Below are 6,258 nucleotides of genomic sequence, written 5' to 3'. Positions count from 1 at the left end.
GGGAGAGAGGCATGCTTGTGCTGAGTTCCCTCTGTTGGGAGTGCGTTTCAGGTTTTGAAGCTGGGAAACTAAATTCACATTTGGTAGAATCTCAAATTGAATAGTGTTCTTACTACAGCATTCCTGACTCTAGCTGTTCTGTTTTTATTTAGTAGCACTTTTGTTTTTTCCAGGAGCTCTGATGGTATAGTGGTTTAGGCGTTTGGCTGCCAACCAAGAGGTTGGTGGTTTGAAACCACCAGCTGCTCTGTGAAAGAAAGATGAGGTGGTGTGCTTCCATAAAGATTCACAGTCTTGGAAACCCTATGGGGGTTGCTAGAGTCAGACTCAACAGTGTGAGTTTGATTTTGTTTTTTTCCAGTTTATTAAAATAATATATATGCTGACTATTGGAAATTTGGAAACTACATAAAAGTGGAAAGGCAAGAAATTATTTTAAGTTCTTGGTACCTAAAAAGACAGCACCATTTGGAATTATTGTCTTCCAGTCTTGTTTTCATTATCCTATTTCCTTTCATTTGGCTGAAATTGGCTCAGAAATAACTTTCACCTAGAGATCATGGCTTTGTCCTTTGGGGGAAGTACAGAATTAGTCCCTTTCTCTGCCTGTAACAGGCTTCAGATGGGTGAAGACAACATCCATGCGCAGGGAGAAACCTCAGCTCCATCCTAAATGCCAAGGCTCATGACCATACTTCAGTCATGGTCACTTACGAAAGCTTCACGACTTGCAAGATGTGTTGATTTTCTACATTAATTTGCTTAATCTTCACAAAAACCCTACCAAGGAGGTATTTTCCAGCTCTGTTTTACAGGGAAGAATCTAAGCTCAGAGGAGATGGGTCCCCTGTGGGCTGATGGGAACTGAGTTCAGTGAGATTATCCCCTCCCTTAACCCACCCTCTGTATCTCCAGTAATGCAGACCTGAGGCCACAGTTGCTTTTCTGACAGACTTACTGCCTCTTGGATACTCTACGCTGAATGCAAGCCTTTACATCTGTTCCTAAAAAATCCGTTTCATTCATTCCAGCCCCCAAAGACATTTCTCCCCCTTACGATAATCTCTCCAAGGCAATATGACTCATGTAGAATTCCTAGGAACAATATTTAAAAAATAACTCCTAGCACAGCGCCTGGCGTATAATTCACACCCAATAGCTGGCTGCTGTTATTATTATTATAGGGTGAGTGACATTGTCTGGTTCCCTGGGTTTCCCTCTGTTTCCCGTAAAACACAATAGAACAATGTGCTAAAAGTAGCATGGTGCTAGGAGTGGCCCACCCACTATGGCTGGTCTCTGGGCCATCCTTCCTCTCCAGCTATTGGCAGAACCAAGAAGCCAAGAAGATCCTTCCTGGAATTTGGGCCCACCTGCCCCATGCCTAGTCCCACTCTATCCAGTCCACGTCAGCCCAACTGTTTACTGATGTGGTGGGTGGATGTTTTAGGTGAGAAGACCTCACCCCGGCCGCCAGCCCCCAAACCTGGGACACCAGTCTTACTGCTGATTCTTCACCCACGGTGCTCCCAGCAGACACTCCTTTCAGTGGGGTGGAGCCATTGAAATGGATTTTAAAATATGGGTTGTATTTCATTTTAATTTCTGGTTTTCTAAATTTGGTCACAGTCATGTCTTCTTGTTCTAAAATGAGGAGGAGGAAGCAGCTGCCCTCTGGGAAACCTCCAGAAAGAAGGCAAGACGGACAGCCCTCACACTCCATTCCTAATTGTTCTGCTTCCTTCCTGAGCTCTCTAGCACCAGCTCTATCAGAGCAGAGAGGATGATGTAGCCCTGAGATGCCCACACTGTGTCCCTGACAGGAAAATGTCACAGAGGACATGTTACCAGCTCATCACAATTTGGCCAGGCTCTCAGCCCCCTCTGTGACTACATCAGTATTCTCTGCTCTGTGGGTAACAGACAACATGGATGCTGTGTCCGCCCCAGACACCACCAGTTATGACTGCAGGCAGGTACCCAGGTGGAAGAAGGCTGGAGAAAGGGGATTGCATCTTCCTGGAGGGAGAAGGGGCAGTGCCATCAGAGATGTTTCTAGGGTATGGGGAGTGTGGCATGCCCTGGACACCTCTGGAGGGGCCACCAATGAGTGCTTTCAATCTGCCATCATGATTTCCTTTGCCAGCTGAGTGAGAGGTCACTCAGCAAGTTAAAACTAACTGCCATGGGCGCTATTTCTGCAGATACACTCTGAGCATCATGGAAGGTGGGACATTTGTGCTGAGTGGGTAGGAGGGAGGAAGGCAGTCCAAAGACTAGGGGGCCAGCATGTAGTGGTGTTACTGCAGTCTGGCTGAGGGAGGCTGGGACGTGAGGCCAGAATTCTGGCTGGCCTACACCTTGCAGGTTGGAGCTAAGGAATCCAGGCTTTCTCCTGGAGGCGAAGAGAAGCCATTGTCTGCTCAGTGAGGACCAGGCTGCAGTGGGCCAGGGGCACTTTCTTCCATTAAGTCATCCTTTCTTTAATGGCATCCATGGAGTGAGCTGGCATTCTGTCTTACTGTGTGGTTTAGCTTCAGCCCCCACCCCTGTGCTGACAACACTCCCCTGCCAAGGTCAGAAGTGTTCTACCTCATGTTCCTGCCTTCACTGGTGCATTCGGCCTGGTCTACCTCTGTCTCCTCTCATGGCTTCCAGCCCGCCATGTCTCTTCGTCCTTCATCCACTCCCAGACCTTCCTTCTCAATCACCTCTGTGGGTTTCCTCTCCAAGGAACTTCTGTACACATCCCCCACCCTCCATTGGACCCTCTTGTGACCCTTCGTGTTCTCCCTGCGTGAGAACTTAGACACAGCCTCTCTCCCAGCAGTGACCTGTGCCTGTCAGCCAGGACTTTTGTTCAGCTGCAAGTATCAGAAACCTAAGGAAGAGTGCCTTAACTCAACCAGAGCCTTTATTTTTCTTACATAAGAAGTCCAGAGTCAGATAGTTCAGGGCTGGTGCAGTGGTTTCATGGTGTTACCAGATACCGAGGCTCATCGTGTCTTTCCATAGAGCATGTTTCTGTAACCCTGTGTGTAAAATGCCCCACCTCCAAGCGTTGAGTCTGTCTTCATTCAAGGAGAGGAAGGACAGAGGGCGAAAGGCCTGCCAGCTGAGCCTGCCCCGAGCAACAGTTTTTCCAGAAGTTCCACCAGTGACCTCCATTCACATCTCTGAATCAGGACCGACTCAAAGGCAACAGGGATTTTGGTTGTTGGAGTCCCTGGATAGTACAAATGGTTACGTGCTTGACTGACCTAAACCCATCACCCCAAGGCATCTGGAAAGAAAGGCCTGTCTGTCTGCTCCCGAAAGGTCGCAGCCTATGGACTGCAATTCTGCTCTTCCACGCTTGGGGTCAGCATGAGTTGGAGTTGATGTCCCAGCTCGTGGCTTGTTTTATTGGTCAGTAAAGGGGCAGTGCTGGTTTGGTGGTAGACTTCTTGCCCTGCATATAGGAGGCCCGCGTTTGGTCCCAGTCAGTGAGCTCAGGTGCAGCCACCATCTGTCCGTCAGTGAAGGTGTGTGTGTGCTGTGATGCTGATGGGTTTCCGTGGAGCTCTGGGCCAGGATGGACTGGGAAGGACGGCCTGGAGACTGACTCCAGACTCAGCCAATGAGAACCATGTGGGTCGAACAGTCAGCAATCATGGAGGGCAGACCCCAGAAACTGGGAGAGAGAGGACTATTTTCACAAAGCCCCCAGAAGGACTCCCTGAGACCCTGATTTGGACTTCCAACCTTCAGAACTGCAAGAAAGAAACGTCTGGTCTTTAAAGCCACCCCTCTGTGGTATTTTTTTATGGCCCCAAACCCCAAACCAACCTCCAAAAAGTCGATTCCTACTCCTAGCAGCCCTATGGAACAGAGAGAACTGCCCCATAGGGTTTCCAAGGCTGTCAATCTCTAGAGAAGCAGACTACCTTTTCTCCTGCAGAGCAACTGGTGGGTTTGAACCACTGGCCTTTTGGTCAGCAGCCACATGCCTAACCACTTTGCCAGCAGAGCTCCTTTTTGTTATGGCAGCTGTTGGAAACTAAGACAGGTAGGCTTGTACAGGACCAAGAAGCACTTCAGATGTTTGTATGGGGTTGTCATGAATCAAGTGCTGACTCTGTGGCAGCTAGTGTTAGTGTTATTGCCACAATAATGCTGTGTAACAAGCACTCCAAAACTCAGTGTGGCCAGCTGATTAAGGCTGGGCTCATCAGAGTGGGGCTCCAGACTCAGCCGGCCGGCCTGGGCTCTCGGACTGTTCTGAGTGTACTTGTTCTAGGACCCAGGCTGAACATACAGGGATTTCCTAGGACAGACTCTTCTCATGGTGAATCATCAGAACAAAAAACAGGCCAAACCATGAAAGTAAACAGACGACCTCTGCTTATTCTTTCTGCCAACATTTCAAAGTAAGCCATGTAGCCAAGCCCATCATCAGTGGGGTGAGTACTCTACCCGCAGCGGGAGACAGAGGGGAGTGCATCATGACCAGTCATCTACATTAACGCAGTCTCTCTGCCCAGCCTGTGCTGTGTTGCCTCTTCCCTGCTGAGAAGTATGGTTTTTCTAGCTGGCATATTATTGTCCTAAACAAACCAAAAACCAAACCATTGCCATTGGTCCTCATAGCGACCCTATAGGACAGAGTAGAACTGCCCCATAGGCTTTCTAAGGCTGTGAAGCTTTACTGAAGTAGACTGCCACATCTTTCTCCCATACAGCAGCTGGTGGGTTTGAACCCCTGGCCTTTTGCTTAGCAGCCAAATGCTTTAACCATTGTACCACTAGAGCTCCTTAGCAGGAAGGCAGGAGGGAAGAATCAGTGTTCAGGAGTGGTCTGGATTGAATCGGGTCCTCCAAGGAGATATGTTGAAGTCCTAAGCCCTGTGTGGGGAAATAGTGTTTTCCTTTGCAGATGTTATCAGTTAACATCATAGGGTGGGTCTGAATCCGTTCTGAGTGGTGTCTCATAAAAAGGGAGTCACAAACAGAGGGAAGGGGAGGTGCCATGTGAAGATACAGCTGTAAGCAGCAAAGTGGTGCTGGCCCCCCCCCCCACTCTAGGAAAAAGCCAAGCAAATGTCCGTCTCTCAAAGCCCCCAAAAGGAGTTGATATGGTGAGACCCTGATTTGAACTTCTAACCTCCAAACTGTAAGAAATTAAATTTCTGATCTTTAAAGCCACCTGCTCTGCACATTTTGTTGTGGCCGCCCTAGGACATGCTTTGCTGGGACTTTTTCTCAGTAGCCTTGGCCCAGGAGTCAGCAGGTGAAACGTCATGAAGGTTGTGAGCACACTGGGGACACTGGGGATTCTTCTCATCTTCGTGAAGCCCCAGGACACAGACAGGCTATGCCATATCTCAAGCATATGCAAGTCTTAGGTGGGTCCCAAGTCCCCATCTCCCACTGCAACACTTCACGAGCCTGCCCCCATTTTGGTGCCCCCAGTTTGATCACAGATCCTGTTGCCCCCTGGGTGTGGGGGAACATGACCAGGAGAGGTGGGGGGAGTCATCAACGTTGCCCCTCTTTGGAGTCGCTTGCTTGTCCTTCTGTCTTCTGTGAGGCGTTGGTCTGTGTGAGTCCCTGAACAATGAGTTTCTTCAGGGTCAGCCCTGAAGGACCAGCTCTGTCACATGTCCTGACATCAAGGCAGGTGTGGGTCTCTTTCATTTGCAACATCAATAGATAGAATGGCTGTCAAATGTATCCAGGTCCTCGACATCAGCTAAGGGAGCGGTTGTTAGGTGTCATTGAGTCAGCTCTGACTCATAGTGACCCCATGGACAACAGAATGAAACACTGCCCGGTCCTGCACCAGCCTCACAACACTTGCTGTGCCTGAGCCCATCATTGCAGCCACTGTGTCAATCCATCTTGTTGAGGGCCTTCCCCTTTTTTGCTGACCCTCCACTTTACCAAACATGATATCCTTCTTCAGGGACTGGTCCCTTCTGACAACATGACCTAAGTAGGTGAGATAGAGTCTGGCCATTCTCCCTTCTCAAGAGTGTTCCAGCTGTACTTCTTCCAGGACAGATTTGTTTGTTCTTCTGGTAGTCCCTGGTATTTTCAGTATTCTTCACCAACATCACAATTCAAAGGCTTCAGTTCTTTGGTGTTCCTTATTTATTCACCAGCTTTCGCATGCATTATGAGGTGATTGAAAATACCATGGCATGGGTTAGGTGCACCTTAGTCTTCAAAGTCTTCAACACTTTAAAAAGGTCTTTTGCAGCAGATTTACCCAGTGCA

The sequence above is a fragment of the Orycteropus afer genome, unplaced genomic scaffold, assembly GCF_000298275.1.
Source record: "Orycteropus afer afer isolate SDZICR_OR568_19922 unplaced genomic scaffold, OryAfe1.0 scaffold00267, whole genome shotgun sequence".
Lineage (NCBI taxonomy): Eukaryota > Metazoa > Chordata > Mammalia > Tubulidentata > Orycteropodidae > Orycteropus > Orycteropus afer.
This window is presented reverse-complemented; position numbering follows the sequence as displayed.